The following is a 22,870-nucleotide window of genomic DNA, read 5'->3' on the forward strand; positions in this document are numbered from 1 at the left end:
TTTGTGTGCTGCCTGAATGCTGAGCAGAGTTATTAATTTATTCTCGTGGAGATGTCAGTGTTTTATGGTTTAAGCAGTCTTATAATTAGTCAGGGGACTTCCTTCTATCAGCACCAAAGACAAATAATAACCACCCTGAGATAGACCAGTTGTAAAGATCAGGTGCACTAAACTCAAAGCTAATTTAACTGGTAATATAAAGTTACAAACCACTGAGTTGTCAAGGAATAATTTATTGTTATGGCGGGCTTTAGCTCTCAGGGTATACATAATTTTAAGCCTCTGCATCAGTGATGGCTGCGGCCAGAGGCATTATTGTTTTGGGTTGCCTGTCTCCATCCTTCTGGGCTGGTCATATGAATGTGATACTTTAAGATCCCTTCGAGGGATCTTCTTAAAACTTTGTACAAATGAATTCTCTGACTCTTTTGGGGGTCAAAGTCACTAGGTTTCAGGTTCATCCATTGCTTGTGAACCTAATAACTTTTTGAAGGATTTTCTTGAAAGTTTATTTAGATGTCCAATATGACTCAAGGGTGAACTGATCAAATTTTTGGGGTCAAAAGTCAACGTCATAGGGCCTTTTGTTTAATCCCAATACTACAGAATTAAATCCAGCTCTTCTTCTTAACCCACTACCTATTCATTAAAAAGCAAACAAAAGAAAAATACACCTGTTAAACGTTTTGATTCTGCAACTAAAGTATGACTAAGAACATTCTCGGCCTACCCTTTTTCCATGAAGTAGACAGGGTTAAGACCAGCTAAAACTAGATCTTTAATAATTACAACTCGACTTAGTTTTTGGCAAGGAGATTGAATATGATAACAGTGTTAGTGCTGGACTGTTAGACATTTAAAATTCATGATATTTCTCTACTGTGTGTGTAATCTGTCGAAACAAAAGCAGAGATGAAGTGCGAGGGCATTCAAGGAATACTATATTGGCAAAAGTATTTGGCCACACACCTGTTACTTACTGAATTCGGTGTGTTTCAATCAGACCTCTTGCAACAGTCGAATAAACTCAAGTGCCTAGCCATGCAGTCTCCATTTGCAAACATTTGTGAAACAAAATGGGTCATTCTGATGGATGCCACCTCTGCAACAAGACCGGTTGTGAAATTTCATCCTGGCTGGATATTCCTTGGTAAACTGTAAGTGATACCTTGAGAAAGTGGAAGCGTTTAGTAACAACAGCAACTCAGCCACGAAGCAGAAGACAACATAAAATCACAAAGCGGGTTCAACGACTGCTAAGGTGCATGGCAGTGTTAATTTCGTCAACTAAAAATGTTTGTCGACAGCCTTTTTTCCATGACAAAAACTAGACTAAGACTAGTTAAAATAGATCTGCGATGACCAAAACTGACAAAATGTAATTTAGTTTTTGTCAGATGTTAAAAATCCATATTTCTCCACTGTGGGAAAACTTGTCAAAAAACAATGCATCTGTAGAGGAGATACAGATACATGGCAACTACATATTAAGGCACCTGTACAATGTCACTACAGTCCCTGTTGGAGTAATGGTCAGGTAGATGAATACTTTTGTCCATATAGTGAATGTCAATATTTTCATTAGTATGTTTCAAATTGATAAAAAATAATAAAATAAAGTATTAATACTCTGTTAATTTAAGTGTTTTACATTCACATCAATTTGACATTTTGGTTAATAAATAAGTTAATAAAATAACTGTTTTGACTAAAAGTGAAAAAAAAAAAAATACACAGACCTTCAGCTTACATTCAGCTACTGTATGCCTTGTGGAGGCATATAACAGCTAGTAGATGGTATTTCAGGTTTAAATGGGGCTGTTTGATTACATAAAAATCACATTTAATGCAAAATTAGTACTTAAAAGGACACTTTATTATTGGCTCCATGATACGATACACTTAATTGCCCCCTTAGGGGAAATTTGTCTTGGACTCCAATGCAGTCCTCATTAAGTTGCAGGATGAGCAGGTGTTAACTTTTTATGGTTAGTGCATTACTAGGAGCAGGGAATAATGAATGCAGAGTCCTGTGTTAAGATCTTCCAGCATCCAAGACACCTCTCTGGGACTAGTTGGACACTTATTAACCATAAATGTTGTTTGTTCACCAAAGGACTTTCAGTTTTTCATTTTCTTTTGCTGTGCACTACAAGACCACATCTTATCAATCAGGATGTGCATGGGAGGAAAAGAGTGGCTCAGACGGTATTACATAACCCTGCGAATTGTCCACTTTACCACTGCTTTTATGAACTGTGAAGTATGTTGAATAAATTATCACATATCCCAGCTTCTAATGAAAATCATTTCCATAGTCATGTGTTAGAAATTTGAAACATATCCTTGAGATTTATGTCTCATTTGAGAGCAGTATGTCCATATGGGATGACTGTATTGACACTTTGTCAAATATTTCACACTCCTGACGCCTATCCAAGCCCCTTGTCAGGCTGCTACAATTATCTTGTTATGTTTACCATGACCCACCGGGCACCATTCGCTGGAGAGTGAGATAGCATGATGATAATCACCGCTGAGGATCATCATAATCATTATTTACGGGTCGAAGTGGGTGGAAATCCCCTGCTTGTATAATTTGGTTTCAGTGCCAACTTGTATGGTACTCAGAGATGCTATGTGCTGACTAGATAAACTCAGAGGGGGGAAGAGATGGAATCATCTGGAATTGTTTCTGATTCGCAGCCGGAGCCATAAGCTGTTTAATTTCCCCAGCCAGAGCTCTGGCTGTGTTGTGGCCCTCAGACCTGTATGGCTGTAATTAAAGCCAGACAAAGGCCGCAGACTTACTGGAGCATGACACCATAAATTTTAAAACTGTTAATTAAATTCTGCTGGGTTGAATGTCTTTGCTGCCTGCACTGGTCACGCCTATGATGCTCATGTGGTTAAAATTTGATCTTTTGTTTTTTTGTCATTTGGGTAAGCTTTCTCATGATGCAATCAGGTTGTTAGTGGACTCTTGTCCTCCTTTCCCCCACTTTTATTTGCCCCATTTTTGCTCCCTGGGTGACCCTTACTTACCTGAGAGAGACCAGGGAGCAATGACTTGTTTTCATATGAGAGCTGGAGCTTAAGCAGAGCAGAAAATAATCATTAGTCTGGTTTTATTTGCTCCCATGAGTGCTGCAGACGCACACACTCAGAGAGGTGAGAGAGTAAATTTAAGAGGTAAATTGTAAAAGCTTTCAAGAAGAGGAAGGACAACAACCACTGTTGTTTAAGTATTTCATTTAAAGACAAAAGGAGAAAACAACATCCCAGTTGGCTTTATAAAAACAACCAAACTGCAAAACATCTCATTATAGTAAATTACAGTGATATGTCTGAGCTGGCAGGTACACCTCTGTGGTCACAAGAGGGCTATCAAAGCCAGCATTAGTCAGTTTCTACTCCAGTTAATAGTCAGGTGCACAGAGCTGATTGTGCACAGGCTTCTCATTTGTGACGTTAATTCTAATTACCTGCAGTATTATTTGTTACATGACATGACAGCCATTTTCAGTTTTATCACACCTGAAAAAGGTGATTATTAATGTTGGTGGCAAATATTTAAAGTAGCCTTTATTACCATGAAAACACACTATTTCAATCATTGTCCTGCACTGTAAAACCTACTATAACTTTAAGAAGTATTAAAGATCAATCTAAATAACAATAAGGTGCTAAAGCTATTACATAATTAACGTTGCTGGCCAGGGTGAGGCTACTTTAATACAGTTCTGTGCACAGAAGTTTAGTTTTCAACCTAGCAGCTGATTTAGTGGCAGAGCAACAGAGTCCAAATATCTGAGGCTTCATCAAATCCAAGGAAGGTCCCTGGACATGATTTGCGCTCCCCTGTTAACTTAATCCCTGTGATAGTTATTTGCACTATTTATAAGCCATTCTGAGCACAAATATAGATTCAATATGTCACAAAAATAATAATTTAGAGCCTTATAGTATTTCATATCTAAAGGTTCTCAAACGACCCTTATTATTCTGAAACCATATTACCAAATTCTAAAGGTCTGTTAACTTTGTTCTTTTCTACTGAGGAAAAATGTTGCATAACAATGTTAAGGTAAAAAATAAGTACAAAACTTTCTGTCATTGTTTCTTGTTTATTAAAATCCCTATCACCTTGGTCTGGGAGGGGTTTGGCTGTGGACCACAGATCTCGGACTCCCCCTCTTGCAGACCACTAAGATGCTGCTTTTGACAGAACAGAAAGGATGTAATTAACTTGTTTATAACTTTAACTTTATTCACAAGCAAAGTGGGGCAATTACATTCATGAAATAACCACATTGCAAACATTACTTTGGCATCATTTCATAAAATTCTCAGGCTATGTAAAATGGGTTAGTATGTAACCCAATATAGCTATATTAGCTTTAGCTAAAGGAGCTAAAGAAAGCAACCACTTCTAAAAACTGATTTTTTTTTTTTTTTAGCAAAAATAGCATAATCTGAAGAAGCATTGTTTGCTTTAGCTACGTTAGTTATGTAGCTATGCTACCAACAAGATTTACATAGCTAATGTAGCTTCATTAGCTGAAAATTTAGCTTCGTAACCTCTGTAACCTAGCTTTGTTAGCTTTAGATTTAGCTACATAGGCAGGCACCAGTGTAGTTCAGTGGATAGAGCAGGCCATACACAGAGGCTACAGTCCTCAACACAGTGGTCGTGCGATTGATTCCCAGTTTCTGCGCTTTTTGGTGCATGTCTGCCCCCCCCTTTCCTGTCTCTCATTAGCTATTCTATCATGATAAAGGACAACCCCCCACCCCCAAAAATTATATTAAAAAAACAACAACAAAATGTAGCTAGATACTGTAGTTTTGTTAGCTTTAGTTTAAGCTATGTAACCTATGTAGCTTAAATAATGTAGCTTTTTTAGCTTTAGTTCTAGCTACATTAGTGTTATAGCCACATAACCCACATAGTTTACAGAGCTAACGTAGCTTTGTTAGCTTTTGATTTAGCTACATATCCTATGATTCACAGACTCTGCACTGTTTGGTTCATGTTTGCCCCCCCCCCCGCCATATTTCATGTCTCTCTCAGCTATCCTATCATATTAAAGGAAAAAAGCCCAAAAAATAACAATAAAAAAAACCCAAACAATAAAACAGAACCAAAAAGGATTTAACTACATAGGTACCATAGATTTATTACCCTTAAAAGCAGCTATGTAACTTATGTAGCTTATGTAATGTAGCTTTGGTAACTTTAGTTCTAGCTACATAGCTAATGTAGGTAGTGTTGCTTTGTTGGCTTAAGCCTAAGCTACATTAGCTGCATTAGAGTGTTTTAATGGGGGATTAGCTTTTTTTTTTCCTGTAAGGAGATTTTGCTTTATCAAACGTTTTGTACATGGTCTGTACAGGTCAGGTTTTTACACTTTAACTTTTGCTAGCCTGACCTTTAACATAACCCCAACCAGAAGTTTAATCCCATTTTATTTAGAAGGTTCTAGCATGTATTTCTGCTCCGACAGATGCAGCGTCTCACTGAAGTGGTCTGTAAGGGGACATCTGAGAAATGTGTTCTGCAGCCAGACTGTCTCATTTGGCCCTGGTCCTGACTCTGGTTTGTCCTGGCTACCACTGGATCTATCCCTGAAGGGGATGGGGACAACACTCTGTAAAGCAGAGCCGTTTGTCTCCATTCAGACACAAAACAAGAGCAAAATGCACAAAGCTGCCAAACTTTAATGGAGCACTGGTGCTTAGAGGTGATTAGGACAATATGCTTTGAAAATGGGACCTTCAGACAGAGTAGCTAGAAAATGAATTTGATTTGTGCTATTTGCTGCTGTAATCCTTCTTTTCTTTATACATCAGGGCACTAGGAAAAATGTTATTTTGATCTGTCAGTATGTTTGCCATTTTCATTTTGTCTCATTAAGTCTCAGAAAAAGGCATGTAAATTATTTTTTTCTCAAAATGTTTGTTTACAAAATAAACACAGCAGCACCACCTAGTGTCAAAACAAAGAAGTACAATATAGTCAAGCTCAACATCTTTGTTTAAATGAATGCAATATTCCACTTTATCTTAAAAAGTTGCAGTGAGCTAAAAAAAAATGGATAACAAGCCGGAGTTGGGTCCCACCTCTGCTATAGTGTGTGTACATCCTTTTAAAAAGTTTCTAAAAGGGGTTGATTTTGTCTTTTTGGCTACAGACTTACATTTCCAAAGAGGAAATTTATTGGAATGTAATGGGGTTGAAATTTTATTTATAACCTGAAAAATTCAGGGCTTTTGGGAGAACATTTGGAGCTTAAGCTCTGTAAGCCACTGTCATGACTCCATGGTGGGCTGGATTATCTAAAAGATTCACAAGATTAATCAGACAGGGCATGGGCATTGTTTCAAGGGAGAAAATAAAACTTTATACTCAGGTGTTTAGGACTTTTAGGACTTTGCATTCAGTTTTAACTCTTGCTTTTTGTTAAACATTGGACTTTCCTTTAGAGAACTGCAGTGCTAACTTGAATACTAACCTAATCATTCACATAGTGGCCTCTAGCACATGTTATTCTTTAACAATATCTTCTTTTTAAAGGCTTACTAAATGTTTTTGTGGAACTTTTTCACTGTTATAAATGTATTTGAGTACAAAGTACAGTCCCAAGTACAGTGGCAACAGAAAGCCTTTAAGTGAAGTTCATGTACTTTCACACTGCCTGCAGCGCTGTATCAACCAAATGTGGATTTATTTCTGATCTCAGAGTAGCTGTGAAATCTTCCCTGAAATTCCAGCTGTTAAACACGCTAAAGTGTCTGCCTCAGAGCTCTGCTGAGTGACTTATTTTGTCCCTGCTGTGGTAAAAATCTTTAACCAAGATTTTAACAAATCTTTAACAATCACTGATCACCATGAGGTCTTGCTTTTATCAAGAGGTGAAATAGTGACCCTCATCGATCTCTCACCTGTTGATAATGGTCCTCTTTATTCACTGTGTGCTCTGAATATAGCATGAAAACTGTTTGTTGTCTGTGTGAGCAGATTTGGTGAAAAATGAGTTCCACCACAAAGATCTAATAAAAGTGTCTCGTCTATCTCTTGGCAATTTCCAATCCCAGACCCCAGAAAGCCCAGCGCTGCTTTGTTATCAGGGACACAGACTTTTCACTGATGTACAGAGACCACACACAAACTCAGTGATTCACAGCTAAGGGCCGTTGTCCCTTCAGTCATGCTGCTCCAGCAGCGCTGTGGGGGGTGACTAACGCCTGAGAGTTGGACGCCTTGATCAGCTTCTTCTCCTTCTTTGTTGCACTACTCTAATTTTGGTTAAGTTTTTATATTTCATGATCACTAATTTTTTAATTCTAAACTCAACTTTTTATTATTTTTTAAAAAGCACTGCCGAGGTGCCTTTTAGCAAGGTAGCAGACCCCCAGGCCCTGTGCATCCTTCTTTACTAGGAAATCTCTCCATGAATGCATGTCTGTAGATCCGGTTTGTGCCCATATGCATGTGTATTTCTGTCGATAACCAAAGCCATTTTCACACGTACGATGCTGAAATTTCCAGAAAATTTCAGGTTAACTTCCAGAAAAAATCCTTACTTGCTTGTTCATACTTGCACGTCACAGCAGGAAGATTTCCTGCAGTTTAGCTGTCAGTCAGGTGCTTTTACTCTCAGGTGAATGCAGGATTTTTGCAGTTTATTAGTTGTTCAGGAGTTTTGTGCACCTGCGAACAGAGGTAGAGACAAAAGTTGTCATTTCCTTTTGGATCAAATGAAAATAACAAGAATATAGTCAAATAAAGTAAAACTTAATAAAAGGATTAAAAAACAAAACATCTAGTAGGAGCCACTTCTCACATTGGCAGATTCCCAAAGAGAGATTTTCACTCTAAGCTTCTCTGTTTAAATAACTGTTCAACAGATACTCAGCAAATGATCCATACTTTTGCTCAAAAATGAGAGAAACAGAAAAAAATATGATCATTTGCTTTCAAAGCTGTTAAATTTACCTCGAGATCCTCTTTGGTCTCTCCCTAGGTGGGGATGAGTTTGTGCCTCAGGTGAAGGAGTTTGAGTATCGTATGGTCTTGTTCAGAAGTAAGGGAACTGAATGGAGATTGAAAGGTGGATTGGTGCAGAGTCAGCAGTTCTGCTGACATATTGGGGCGTTGTGTTGAGGGGGAGCTGAACCACAAGGCAAAGTTTGATATACCGTTCAATTTTCATTCCAACCCTCACCCATGGTCAGGAGATTTGGGTAATGATCAAAAAATGAGTGCACAGATACAAGCAGTCAAAATTATAGTAGATTCCTCTGGAAGGCTCAGCCTTAGAGATCAGGTGTAGAGCTGCTCCTCAGTCAGTTGAGGTAGTTTGGGGATCTGAAAAGGATGCCCTCTGGCTGTCGCCCAGTGAAGGTCTTCAGGGTATTTCCAACTGAGGGGGACCTCAGGGCAGACCTAACTCACTTTGGCAAATATATAGCCCATCTAGCATGGAAATGCCTCAGAATCTCTCAGTGGGAGTCAGAAAATAGTAAATTTAAGCATTCACTATGATATAGAGAGCTGTTAAAAGTGTTTTCCCCCTTCCTGATTTTTAATTTTTTGCATATTTATCACACTTAAATGCTTCATATCATCATAAGAATCTTAATATTAGACAAAGAGTAAGTAGTAAGTAACTCCAGTAAGTACAAAATGCAGTTTTTAAATGATGTCATTTACTGAGGGAAAAACAACATCCAAACCTACCTGGCCTTATGTGGAAAAAGTTACTGCCTCAAGAGATCTCAAAAAGCAACACATCATGCCATGATCTTAAGACATTCAAGAACAGATGACAAACTGAATCACTGATATCTATCAGTCTTGAAAGGGTTACAAAGACACTTCCTAGCCTTGGAACTCAAGTGAACCACAGTGAGAGCCATTTTGCACAAATGCAGACAGCTTAGGACAGTAGTTAACCCTCCTAGGAGTGGCCGGCCTACCAAAAGGTCACAATAGAACATATAAAAATCTGCTGACCTCACCTGACTCAGTTAAGGTCAGCATTCATGATTCAACAATAAATGGCATCCATGGAAGGTGAAAACTACTGTGGACCAACTTTTTCCACTTTTTGCCCATTTTTGCCACCTGCCCTGCCCGCAGACCTAAGACCGGCTCCAACAGTAAAAACTTTTAAAGCAAGTAGAAAACTTAACTCTTTGCATCAGTTTATGGTTAGATCTTATTGCTTGTTTTTCAGTGTAGTTGTACCTGTATGTGTGTGTGGGAGTGTGTGTATGTGTGTGTATTGTGTGTGTTTATTGTGTGGGTGTGTGGCTAATGTGTGATGGGTGTGTTGTACTTATTTGATTTTCTGCCTTCATTTCTCTTCTGTAGCTTTGATTTTGTTTTAATTTACCTGTGATTGTGAAGCACATTGTGTTGCCTTGTGTATGAAATGTGCTATAGAAATAAAGTTTGACTTGACCTTTCCCCCTTTTTTTTGCAACTTTCTTGTCTATTTTTTTTGCCACTTTGTCCACTCTTTCTTTTTCACTTTTTGCCCATTTTTGCATTTTTGTAATCTCTTATTGCCATTTTCTCATTTTTTTGCCACTTCAACCCATTTTGGACACTTTTATCCCTTTTATGCATCTTATAACCCATTTTTGCCACTCTTCAACCGCTTTTCACCACTTTCCCACCAGTTTTTGCCAACTTTGTGCAATAATTGAATTCTTTTTTTCTGTAAAGGTGTCTCCGCTTCTTGTTCTTTATTGTCTGGCATCCTTTTGTTTTTTTCACAAGGCTTAGTAATGAAGTCTGACCTTAATTTTCATAATAGTTTAGTCCATGTGCCCATCCACAGTGCGAACATTACCAAAAAAAATTAATTCTATGTTAAGAAAAGGGGTTTACTTTATAAAATATCCAATATTTTTCAACATCGTAAAGTTTATAATTCAGGTTAAAATAAAAAATGGTTATCACTGATTAACTGATTATCACCTCCATTTGGCTGGGCCCCACAGAGTTCTCAATTTTATCCCCTTTATGGCTGGCTTTGCATCCAGTTATTAGGTTTAGGGGGTATTACTTTTTTACATGGGGCCAGGTAGGTTTGTATGGTTTTTCCCTTTATAAATGCATTTAAAAAATGGCAAAAACTGAATTCTGTATTTACTCAGGTCTCTTTGTCTCATATCAAAATTATATTGATGATCTGAAACATTTAAGTGTGACAACAATGCAAAAAAAAAAAAAAGAGAAATCAGGAAGGGGCAGATATATTTTACAGCACTTTTCAAACTCAGAGGGGATATTTCTATGACTGCTCCTCTCTATTCTTCAACTAGTAATGGAATATTTAAACTTAAAATGATTTTAGTGTACTTCCACGACTGATCACCTGTCAAGGTCAATATTTGAAGAAAATTCTGGAGGCAAAGAACTGATGAAATGCAGGTGTAATTCAGATTTAGCTCTTACTTTGTGTAAAAGAGCCCACAGTATAAATAAGTAGAAGTCTCTTAGGTAAACACCAAACCTATATTGGTCAAAACATCTCTGGAAACAGAACACAGTGTTAACAAAAAACACAGACTTTTTGCATCTCCTTTCCATGCTTGGCAAACTGTCCCGGCATTACATCATCATGAGGCAGACTGAGAAACAATATTTGCCACGACAAGCATTCACCACAGTGTGTACAGAGCAGCTTTCCCATCTTCCTCCTGCAGAGGGTCACAGTATGGCAGCTGGGTTTGTTTGCTTTGAGGGACTTGTGCTGAGTGAGTCAAGACCCATGGAGCTCCTTGAAACACAAAACACTGCCAATACATGCTCAGACTGAGTCAGTCTGAGTTTTCTCTAAAAATGTGGCGTTTTTATGCTGTATGCTTGCTAGACTGACGTGTACGCATGCTTTTTCATATGTATGTTTCTCTGCCTGCTGGTGCATGAATGAGACCTCTTTGCTCACAAGCCCGGGTGTGCGAGTGTTTGTCTGTTTGTGAGTTGGAGCCCATGTGTCAATAGGTATTTTTAGCACCACCTCTCACTGCATTGCCATGGCACTCATTTGCACCCCTCTAAGTCCCATCCCCCAACACCATCCTCACCCACCCACCCACCCACTTTTTTCGTCCTTCCTATCTACCACAACATTCACTCTCGCTGGAAGGAGCCAGCAACAGTCTGTCTGAGAGTTTCTTTAAAAAAAAAAAAGGTGAGGAGGAGGGAAGAACCACAGGTTTTGAGATGCAGAGACAGAGAAGCAGATCAGACTTGGGTTACCATAGCGATAGAGCCCTTAGGCAAGGCATGATTTAAATTACTTCAGTATTTTATTGGGGTTTGTTTTCCCCTGGAGCTCTGGCTAATTTGAATAATAAGTAAAAATAATTACAGGATAGCAATAATTATACAGACATATACTCTAGGAAGTGTTTGTGGCTGCCATGAGCCAAGTGAAACTATTGTTTGAGCCAAACAGGCAGGGTGTGGGAAGCTAAACTTGTAATTTGTAAAGACAGAAGGGTTGTCAGGCCGGACAAAGAAGATCACAGTGCATCCGATGGAGGGTAAAGTGAACAATTCCCAAAGCTCTATAGTTAGAAACACAGAGAGATGGGAGAAGAAAGGGAGGCCTTTCGTACGACAGACAGGTGAAGGGAGGGAGGGAGGGACGGATGGAGGAGGGGGCGAGGAAAAGGGAAGTAAAATCCTAGAGGGGCTGGAGTGACAGTTTGAACAGAGGGCGACAGTTGTAGGGAGCCTCCCAAATTCCATAGCAGAGGCTGAAGTCCACACTGTCAGAGGATGAATAGCAGGGGATTTCTGAGGGGGGGGAGAACCTGACACCAAAAAAGGCCCATACACCCCTCTATCCCCACCTCCCCTTCTCCTTCCCCCACTAGGAAAAGGAGGCACAAGTGCACCGCTACAGCTGAGAGGGTCTCCAGGGACTCCTGACTGTGTGAGGGGTCATCTAACTCATCTACCGTCCCCTCCCTCCTGCCTAACCCTCTCTCTCTCTCTCAACCCATCATACTTCACATACATACACATCCAGCTGTGCGATCACAAGAATGGCACAAGCAGGACTGGGTTTGTCCAGCAGTTCCTTTTAGTGTGCCGTCAAATTCAATTTAGTGTTGAAGTGCTTCTCTTTGTGCGTAAAGGTAAAGTTTGGCTTCAAATGAGTGCTTGAGAGAATCCACTTTAAACTTGATGAAAACCCAAACAACTCAAAATATATAAGCGTGCAGAAGAAGTTTTGCAGCATTGAGTCCTTTTGACTGAAGTAAAGCACTTCAAACTTTTGAATTCTCACTTCAAATCAGGACCTTGGAGTGTCAGCCCATGTCTTTGGTCTAGACTGAAATATCTCAACAGCTACAGGATGTGCTGTCCAGAAACTGCTCAGACTTTAATGGTTGCTAGATGATATCTCCTAACAAGTTGTAGACAGCATGCATTTTAAAATCATGGTTTATCAGTGAAATACCTGGGTTTTGCTATAGAGTCGTTCAAGAATTTTTATGTTTTTAAAGACATATTTCTGGCCTTTTGATGTATATATTAATAGAGGAGAGCAGCAGAAAGACCCAGTAACAGGGCGGAGAGAGTAGGAGAGGGACATGCGAGAAAGTGTGCATGGGGCACGACCTAACCACGAGACTATCTGCCTCTCTATTTTGGAATTTGACGTTCGGTTGTATGAGGTATTTGGCAATAGTGGTATTCTACAGAGTAGCAGATGGGTACAGTTTCTACACATAATTTAACCAGTTTAAGGTAAAAATTGCCCTAAAACAATGTTGGCTCAATTAAACACTGTATAAAAATTTTTTTTAAGCATTTTATTTTTTTCCCAGAAAGCATCTGTGTGCAGGCTTTGTCAGAGGAAACAATAAATACCTGATCTAAAACTCATTATTTCAGATCAGTTTTCCACTTCAACAGCTTACACAATATTTTCAGAAGGTAAACATGTCGTGCCAACTGCAGCTTGTCAAATTATCAGCCATTAGAAGAATAAAGCAACAGCCATAAATGTAACAGGATGACATATTTCCATTCAGCTCTTCCAGTCAGAGTCAGTTTCTACAATTTGTCTTCAGAAAGTTAAAAAAGGTCTGTAAAACACTGGCATCCAGTAAGACAGGGAATTCTGGATGGCTAGTGATGCAGGTTGCAAGCATCTGGGAGCCACTATCCTCGATCAGAAACGTTCCACTCGTGACAACAGTAGCTCTCGTGGGCATGGGCTCACAGTTCTCACACCTACACCATCAGGTAAGCTTACCAGTCCCCACTAAAGTTGCTTTCCCTCTCTTTCTGCCTAGTCTCAATCCGTAGAAGTTTCCCCTCATATCCAAATGAAACAGCACATCATTGTCACTCATTCTAATATTGTTTGAGCAAAGCTACATCTTGCTTCCTCTGATGAAGCCAACAGACCCAAACAGCTGATCAGGTGTGCAGGTGAAAGAGCGCAAGACAGAGCCATACACAGCGTCTTTCTTGGTGAAAATGGAACATTCCAATTCTTTTTGGCCCAGATTTACCTGAAACTCCCCAAATTAGCTTCCATAGCTGAAATGTTTTTAACTTTCTCTGGCATTAATGTAAGCACAAAAACGGTGCGGCAGGAACTTGGTGGAGTAGCGATAACTACATGGGACTGTTGAGGATGTAGGCTTCAGCATACCAAGACTTTTTTGTGACAATGCAATGTTTCCAACTTTGTGGCAACAGTCTAGGGAAGACCCTTTTCTATTCCAACATGACGTTGCCCCAGTGCACAAACCAGAGACTGTAAAGACATGGTTTGATGAGCTCAGAGTGGGAGAACTTTACTGGCCAACACAGAGCCATAACTTCAACCCCATCTAGCACCTCCGGGATGATCTGGGATGGAGACTGCAAACCAGGCCTTCTCGTCCAACATCAGCGCCTGACCTCGTAAATCCTATACAGAATAATTGGGCACAAATTCCCACAGAAACACTTCAAAATCTTGAGGAAAGCCTTCCAAGAAGAGTGGAGGCTGTTTTAGCTACAAAAGGGGGGTAACTCCATATTAAAGATCATGTGGTTGAATACAATGTCATTATGGTCTCTGTTGGTGTACTGCCCCTGTAGTGTATCTGTATAGTGTGTAGTCTGTATGCATTCATAAACATTAATGAATGCTACTATTATAGCTTCCTAGGGATCGTTCTCATCAACTACTACAACTACTAAAATCAGTCTTAGAGTCCCAGAAACATCCAAATATTCCATTTAAAGTACAACATTCAGCTCATTCTGGGCATTCCTGCATTGACTTTTCACATTAATATCATTTATACTTTAGGATATATCCACCACTTTCTAAAAACCCTGGAACTAAGTTTTTTTTTTTTTTACGTCATTCATCCTTTGTTCACACTCCCTTTTCAAAGTTCATGGCTTTTAACAGCAGAGTGTACTGTCAGGATGGTCAAACTCACAGTGGGGAGACTGAAGCCTCAAAGAGAGGAAGCTCTTGAAAATAACCTTGACACCTTTTAGACTAACTGTTACTAAAACCACACTTTCCATTTTGCATGCATAATAAAGGTATTGAAATGTAGGTAACCTTTGGCTGCTTCTGTTGGATGGGTTATCAGTTCAAACAAATGTAAAATGTGTGGCAGTAGATGTCCCTCTGTAAAAGAAAGCTGATCAAGTGCCCCACTTGCTCGAGTGGAAAATATGGAAAACTCTGAGGTCACCAAATGTATGGACTTTTTGACTTGGCTGCCCTGGTCACATTTCCGAAAGTAACAACATGAAATCAAAGTGAATGCCTCATTAGCATGTTGTGAAGAACACAATGTGATCGGTTGCTCATAGCGGTTAAGATCTTTGCGCATTCACAGAAGTTTAGGTGGTATTTTCTGATGAAATCCCTCTGAAATCAGACGTCTGAGCCATTCCCAGTAACGATCAGTGTCTTATAGAGATAAGAATGCTCTTTGGCAGAAATACCTCAACAGTTTATCCAAATCTTTCAACATTCAGCATATATTAGAAGTTCAGGGCAGCTCTTTCAGAACATATTCAATGCCGTTTAAACGTAACTCCAAAAGTGTTTAACCTTTTAGCACACAGCATTAGCAGTCTAGCACCAGCTTTTACACAATACATTCAACATATTACTTTCATTATGGTAACTAGTCTTAAATAGAGCTTTTCTAGTCATTTAACTACTCAAAGCACTTTCACACTGCACGTCACACCTACCCATCCACTCCATATTCACTCAATGTATAGAGAAGTTTGTATAGAGAATTGGCCAACAGTATAGCCAGTCCCATTCCTACGCATCCATACACATTTACACGCCACTGACGAAGCAGTGAGGAACCACAGTCATCAAGAATGGGGGAAGACATGCACCAAACATGCACCGAACACGGGAACCAATCCTGTGAGCAGTGCGTTGTGGACTATGGCCTCTGCTTATGCTCTACCCACAGAGCCACATCGGCACCCCTTCAGCTTATTTTTCTCATGAACTGATGCTATATAAAATGACTGATGAATTAACGATGTTTTCATATGCATTATGTTTTTGAATGTCTTGTTTTGAGCAGAACTGTTCAAGACAGTCTGGCTGCAGGCTGTATCCCACAGATGCCCATTTTGCAGACCACTGCTGTGGGACACTGCGTCTGTTCAAAAAGAAATACACACTAAATTTTTCAAAATAAAATCAGGTTACACTTCCGGTTAGGATAAGGGTTAGGATACCAAAAGTTGAAAACCTGAACTGCAATAAAAAAACATTTAATAAAGCCGAGTAGACAGTCTGCTTACAGGAATAAAGCTTGTCCTTCATGGTAACCTTCTAAAGCAGCTAACGTAGCTAAGGCTAAAGCTAACTAAGCTATGTTTGCTAAGTAGCAAATGTAGCTAAAGCTGAAACAAATGAAACTACATTAGCTATATTAGCTTATCCTATGTTTGCTAAAGCTAAAGTAGCTACACGGCTAACATAGCTACTCTGCTAATGCTAGCTATGCTAGCTTTGTACACTTTGTGGCTAAGTTAGCTTTGTAGTTATGTTAACCAAGTATCTAATGTAACTATATGAGCTTTACCTTATTTGTTAAGTTTATGTTGCTAAACCTAAAGCTAACCAAGCTACACTGGCCTACTTTTTACCGTTAGCTATGTAGCTAGTATAACTGTTTTGGCTTTAGCGAAAATCAACAAAGCTAAAGGTACCACTGTCTGTGTAAATATTTCCAAAACAGGTTTATAATTTAATCCTCATAATCTATGCTTCGTTCAATTTACCTCAGATGTCGGATGTTGCAGTTAGGAATGACATGAGTTCAGGTTGCATTTGTGATGACATATCTGAACAGCATCTCAGAATTTCTGATTTATGAGATTAACCATTAACCCTCTTGTCGTCTGACCTTTATTCTGCTTAATTTATGAACTGTTGCTTAGTCTGTAATGTTTGCATTCTGGTTACTAACTGCCAGACATCTATTAGGAATAAAGTTGATTTTTTTTTTTTAATCTTCAACTGGAAATGTGTTTAATGGGAAAATGACGTCCCTTCTGTACTGATAGAGGTGGTGTCCCGCATTAGCGGTCTGCAAGAGGGGGCTTCTGAGAGCTACAGTCTGCAGCCAGACCCCTCTCAAATGGTTAACATTATAATCATTCTTTTTGCATCCTAAGGAAGCTTGCTGAACAACTTCTTTACCTTCTGCACTGTTATCAACATGTCAATTTCCCCAAATGCTATGACCAAATATCTGCTAAATTTAACTGATAACCCTGTCAGCTCTGAGGTAAAATTTAAATATATGACCAAGTTAGCACAGAACAATGCTGTGCCTGAATACAGCATACCAGAGCTGCTTCTATTTCTGTAACTTGTGGGGAGAAAACATCAAAAATCTTGATTCCAAAAATAGGGAAACGACAGAGACAAAGAGAGACGACAGAACTCTGTGGAAAGTGAGAGGAGCTGACACAAGTTTTTCCTTCACTGAACTCCTAAAAGGAGAGCGCCAAGGCAGCAACACCCACCCCGATCCCCCACCAACCCACCAACCTCAACCTCGGGGCAGACGCTGACACCGTGACCCCTGACACCTCTGCCCGCTCCCAGATCCTCTCCTGGGGCCTTTCAAACACAACCTGCCCTGGGCCTGAGATACTGATACTGACAGAGCGCAGACAGTAAACAGACAGTAAGGGAGACACGCTTTCACACATTCATAGATGTACGTGTGAACCAAACTCGGACCTGAAGTCACACTTAGATGAGGAAAAAGAAAGCAAGTCGAGGGGCCCTGTGTGGCTCTTTTTGACAGATCAAATCTGAGTTATTTATTGTTTTAGGATTTTCCCAGTGAAAAAGACAGTAGCGGGGATGTTTCAGAGGCTTGTATGATTGGTATGTGGTTTTACGCCGGTTCCCAACATACTGCAAGCTTCACATTCTGCAACTGATCTGTGTTGTCTGAATCCTGCAGGGCTGCACAGCTGTTAGTCCCCGACAGGGGGGTGGACAGGCCGCCTGTGCATGTGTGAGTATGTTGTCCCAGGCCTTTGAGTTGAACACTTCCATTTCTAATTCAGATGTCTGTTTTTCTTCTACAGTGATGTCGGAGAGGTGATGAATTTAAGCTGCATTTCCTAAGTGACAAGGCTATAGATCATCTGTTCTTTCATTCTGAATAGAAGCTTTAGATTAAAATGGTAATTTGGTGCTGAATGCAACAACCTTTTCAAAAGATGAATTCTTCATTCTAACTTTAAATGTGCTTTCCTCTTTGTTGAAACTCCTGCATCTCTTTCCTGACTGATAGTTGGTGTTTTGACATTTCTCTTTATCACTCCTCAAACCAAATACCTGTCCTTGCTGACTCATACTGTAAATCCGACACAGTTTGAACCTCTCTCTTTCAGCGTTAGTCTCTGTCTCCAAGTGAATTCCTCACAGGATCAGACCTGCTTTTTATGCTCCACTGGTTTTCACTCAAAGCGAGAATAAGTAGAGAAGGAGGGAGGAGAGAGGGGGCAGATTCTGTAACAACAAACCCAAAACTCTACGGAGGTACTGAGCATATTTTGGTAGAAAAGAAAATATGAAAAAAGGATCAGGGTAAGGAGAAAGTAAGACACAAAAGGAATTGGAGAGGGGAGGCGTGGGGTAGGGAGGAAATAATACTGAAAAAGGTCATTATTTCTGCCAGGGGATTTGCAGTTGCCCCGACAACGAACAAAGCAGAGCCGGTTGGACGATGCACAAGACAGAAGGGGCTGAAAAGCGAAAGGAAAGGCTCCAGAGAGTGAGAATTACTGTGCTCATCAGCAGGATCATTTCTGGGAATCAGTTAGCATTTCTTCTGCGAAGGACGGGGATAATAATGATCATGTAGTCTAAATGATTTCTTCATTATTACTTCAATTTCAGCCTAAATTCATCACCCTTTTCTCAATTTCCTTTGCAAAATTGGAAAACAAATTTTAAAGAGAAAAGCAACGCCTGATGAAAGCGACTCCAGACTGAAGAAAAAAAACATGAATAAATCATGATCACATTGCAGCAAAGCAGGAGAAAAACTCTGCACATGATGTTTTTTTTTTTTTTTTATTGCACAGGACTGAAGGAGAGAGCGGAGCTTAGCCTTTAAACACAATAAGAGAGAAGGGGGAAAGAGGGGGGAGAAGTGTTTGGGTTTGGTCAAGCTCTGAATTGAAAAGTGGTGAGAGAATGTTAATGATATGCAGAAAGAAATGAGGCCAGTCTCGATGAAAGTCCACCTAACGTCCTTATAAACACTTGGAAGTGTGGAGAGAGAGTGAAGAGAGGAAGGGGGAGTATAAAGGGGTGAGAACAGGGAAGTGGTGGAGGGGCAGGGCCGTAGTAAAGGTGGTCCAAGGAAAACATAAACCAAGTTTTTTTAAGATCTATATATCATTAGAAATGAGTATTAAGATGCATGTTGCACATTTATTCATGTTTAACAAAAGACATAATATTTTTTACTGTACATATATAAAAGTCCTGAATTAAAAGCAGGCACAATTCAAAGGTAAATTTACCAAAGTCACCAATTCTATACTGCTTAATATTGCAATAAGCTTTTAAAGTATTTTATCATTTTACTGTTGTGTTGAGGGGCAGATTTAAACATTTGGAGGCCCCAGGGAAAGACCAGTATGACACCCTTGCCGTTATAGCTAATCACAGACATATCAAGTTAACAAAATACTTTGAAGCAACTCTTTTCAAATACCATTGCCAGAAAGCTACAGGATCTGAAATTTAAAGACCCAAATACCTGGCAGTGTTTGCTCATCACCTCTAAAGTAGTGTTGTAGTACTAGAGAATGGTCTTGGTCTTGAGACCGGTCTCAAGACCACATTTTGAATGTCTCGGTGTTGTCTCAGTCTCAGACTGGCCTGACTTGGGATTTTCCATCAAGACTGATCAAGACCAGCACTGATCTGCTGTTCTTCAACTTCATTAATGTGATAATAAGGAAGAGCACTTGCAAAAACAACAAATAGCTACACCTGCAAAAACTCAGACATCAGTCCATCTTATTTCTAGTCAGAAATACCTCTTAACACTTACTTTATGCCTCATTCACCTGACAAATCTAGATAAAGATCTCATTTTCAAATATTTAAAATACTTCCAGACTTGTCTGTGGCAATAAAACACATACAAGGACTTACTATTTTTTTTTTTTACAAGAAATTAGCTGAACAAATTTGTTGAGATTTGAGATTTTTGCATGTTGTGTTTTGAAAGAGTTGCAAACACCTTGTTTTTATGTATCAAATTTATTTTAAATAAAACTAAAATTAAAGAGAGAATGCTCTTTAACTGTTTAACCTTGGCATGTATTTTTTATGGTCTTGGTCTTTTCTCTGTCTCGGTCTTGACTTGGTCTCAACCCCTAGAAGTCTTGATCTTGTCTTGGTCTCGGTGCACTCTGGTCTCGGGCAAGTCTTGGTCTCAGATAGTGTGGTCTTGAGTACAACACCTCTAAAGCATAAATAATTACTGCATCAAATCAACTCTGTAGGCTAACACTGTTGTGAACAAAAGACTTGTGCTTTGGTGTGTCTGCATCACTCTGCAACTCTCCACCCAAACACTAGCAGAGCCATTTTTATGCCAGTTCCTGGTCCTGCCACCATATTTCCTGCATGTTTGCATTCAAGAAACCATCCGAAAGAAAGCATATGATGTTGGAGATGGAGTTGATTTTGAAATCATACCAGAAACAAAAAGAGAGGTGACATTGGAAGAAATAGAAAGTATGTCTTTTTGTTTGTTTTTAGATTTTGTTTTGGGCATTTTATTGATATTAATTGTTGATATTAATAACTGATAAAGGAGGACATTGGATGGATAGGAAACAAGGATGAGAGAGTGGGAAAGAGACATGTGAGAAAGGAGCTGAAGGCTGGAGTTAAAGCTGGGCCGCTCACATACATGGGGCACAACCTAAATACTAGGCCACCTGCACCCCAAATGCCAGGATGCTGCCACTCGGCTGCAGCCATTTTTCTCACTCAGACAAACTCACAGACTGGCAGTCACCAGTGCTAACCTGACTTGCCAGGTAGATTCTTTCATATATCCATTGCATGGATGATTCACTACATCTGGAAACACTTGCTATCAAGGCATTTGGGAAGGGCGGGACTTTTAAAAACTACATGAAGAATTGCAGCTGCAGGATAACAGCCTGTGTGCAGGTGCTGTTCCTGCACTTTTCTCTTGATTCTATGATATAACTTTAATTCTAATGAGAATCCAAGTGAAACATAAAAAAGCTCTAAATCAATAGCCTAATGAACCACAATCCAAGGAAGGAAGAACAAAGGGAATTAAACTCAATATAACACTGTTTTTTTGTTTGTTTTTTTTTTACCAAAGATATAGCAACTATTATAGGTTTACCTCTGTTATGTTTGGTTTTTCTGTTGGTTTTCTCACAACTTTACAAATCTTTCATTACTTTGTTGCATAATGTAAGTAACCTGCTTTATAAAACAGACAACGCATTTGATCCTGGGGTGAAAATTATGTTTTAGTTTATTGAATCTTAATTTTTTTGTTCATCTTAAAGTTAAACTGTTTAATATTTAAGTGCATGGATTTTAATGTATGGCTACAGCATACTGTATGTGCTCAATAATGCCTTGTACTGCCAAGTGCAATGCTAAATTTAAATAATCATTTTTATATTATAAAAAGACGGTGACAAAAAATCTATTATATAAGGATGCCCTGAGTGGACATGTATGTATCCAGCTTATTTTACTCTATTTCTTATAATAGCAGTTAAATTTTGGTTGTTTTCTTGAGATCCTGGCTTATTTATCTCATTATCTTTGGATTAAAAAGCTGAGTTTCCCATGTTAATGTGTGCTCTGGATCTTAACAAAACAACTGAAATATTCCTGGTATCACAGGAACCAGAGTAAAATAAAAATGTATGGATGCACATCCACGTGGAGTTTCTGTAATGATGTTCCTTTTAAACTAGGGAAGCAAAAAGTTCATTTGGTTAAGAATAGGTGTTAACATTGCCGTATCCTAAACCCTCAGGCCCTCCTTTACAAAAATCACACTCTCCCTCATAAAGCCCTTCTAGGACATTGAGTATATTTAAGTATTATAAATGAATCCAAAAACTTTTTTTTTAATTGTTGGTCCTTAACTCCAGTTCTCATCATGTACAGCAAATGTGAACTAATTTTCATAATTTTAAGCCCGTAAATGCCAGTTTATTTACATAATGCCACATTTTCTGACACAAAAAATGAATTATTTTCTATTTGATCAATGCAAAGCAGATTTTTTTGTGCAGGGATTATCAGTCTGGGATATGTCAGCGATTAGCACTAACACTGATTTTGACCGACTATTACTTTTTGTGTAGTTATAAAAAAAAAAAAAAGATCACACTCACCCTCTTAAAGCCCTTTAGGACATTGGGTATATTTAAAAATATTGTACATGAAAGAAAAAACTTTTTTTTTAAATTTTAGGTCCTTCACTCCAGTCCTCATCATGTATAGCAAATGTAAATCAATTTTCATAATTTTAACTCTATAAATGCCAGTTTATTTACATAATGCCCCTTTCTAGCAGCTACACCTGCATAAACAGGTGGATGTGCATGGCTGTAGAGTTAACACTCTGCTCTGCAGGGATTGGCTGCTTCTTGTTTTTTTAAACTTTTATATATGATGCAGACATGGCTGCAAAGGTCATGTTGATGAAAGGGGATTTTTATCTTTTCACTTCAAAGACATAAATCAAAGAAAATGCCATGAGAACCGTTCATTTTACAGACCACATCTCTCTTGCGTGCAACACACACATGTGCACACACACATGCACATGCACATACCTTGAAAGCTCAATAACGTAGGAATACAAGGAGGCCATTTTCAGATGAATAATCTTGAATTTTAACCCTCTAAATCTACGCTGAAAGCAAACAGTCGCACAACCAGCAGGACCACTGCCAGAGGAGACTGTGAGGTGCTGTTCAGAAGCACCACCTTTGGACAGACTGTGCTCAGTTAGGGGCAGTAACATCTGATTAACACTGTTAAAATTAATCTCAAAAACTAGCTCAAAATAAATCGACCTGCACTCACTGCTCAGAAGATCTGCTAAAGCATGTATGTACATATACATATGTATGGTCACATTGTTCCTATCTGCCTTGCATTACACTTTATATCATTGTGTTTTCATGCAATGCATGCATGCCTACGTATATGTATGGATGCATGCATCGCACCAACCTGCTTGTATACTATGTAGTTAAGGAACTGGGATAATTATG

This window comes from Cheilinus undulatus, linkage group 8 (genome assembly GCF_018320785.1).
Source record: "Cheilinus undulatus linkage group 8, ASM1832078v1, whole genome shotgun sequence".
In the NCBI taxonomy this organism is placed as follows: domain Eukaryota; kingdom Metazoa; phylum Chordata; class Actinopteri; order Labriformes; family Labridae; genus Cheilinus; species Cheilinus undulatus.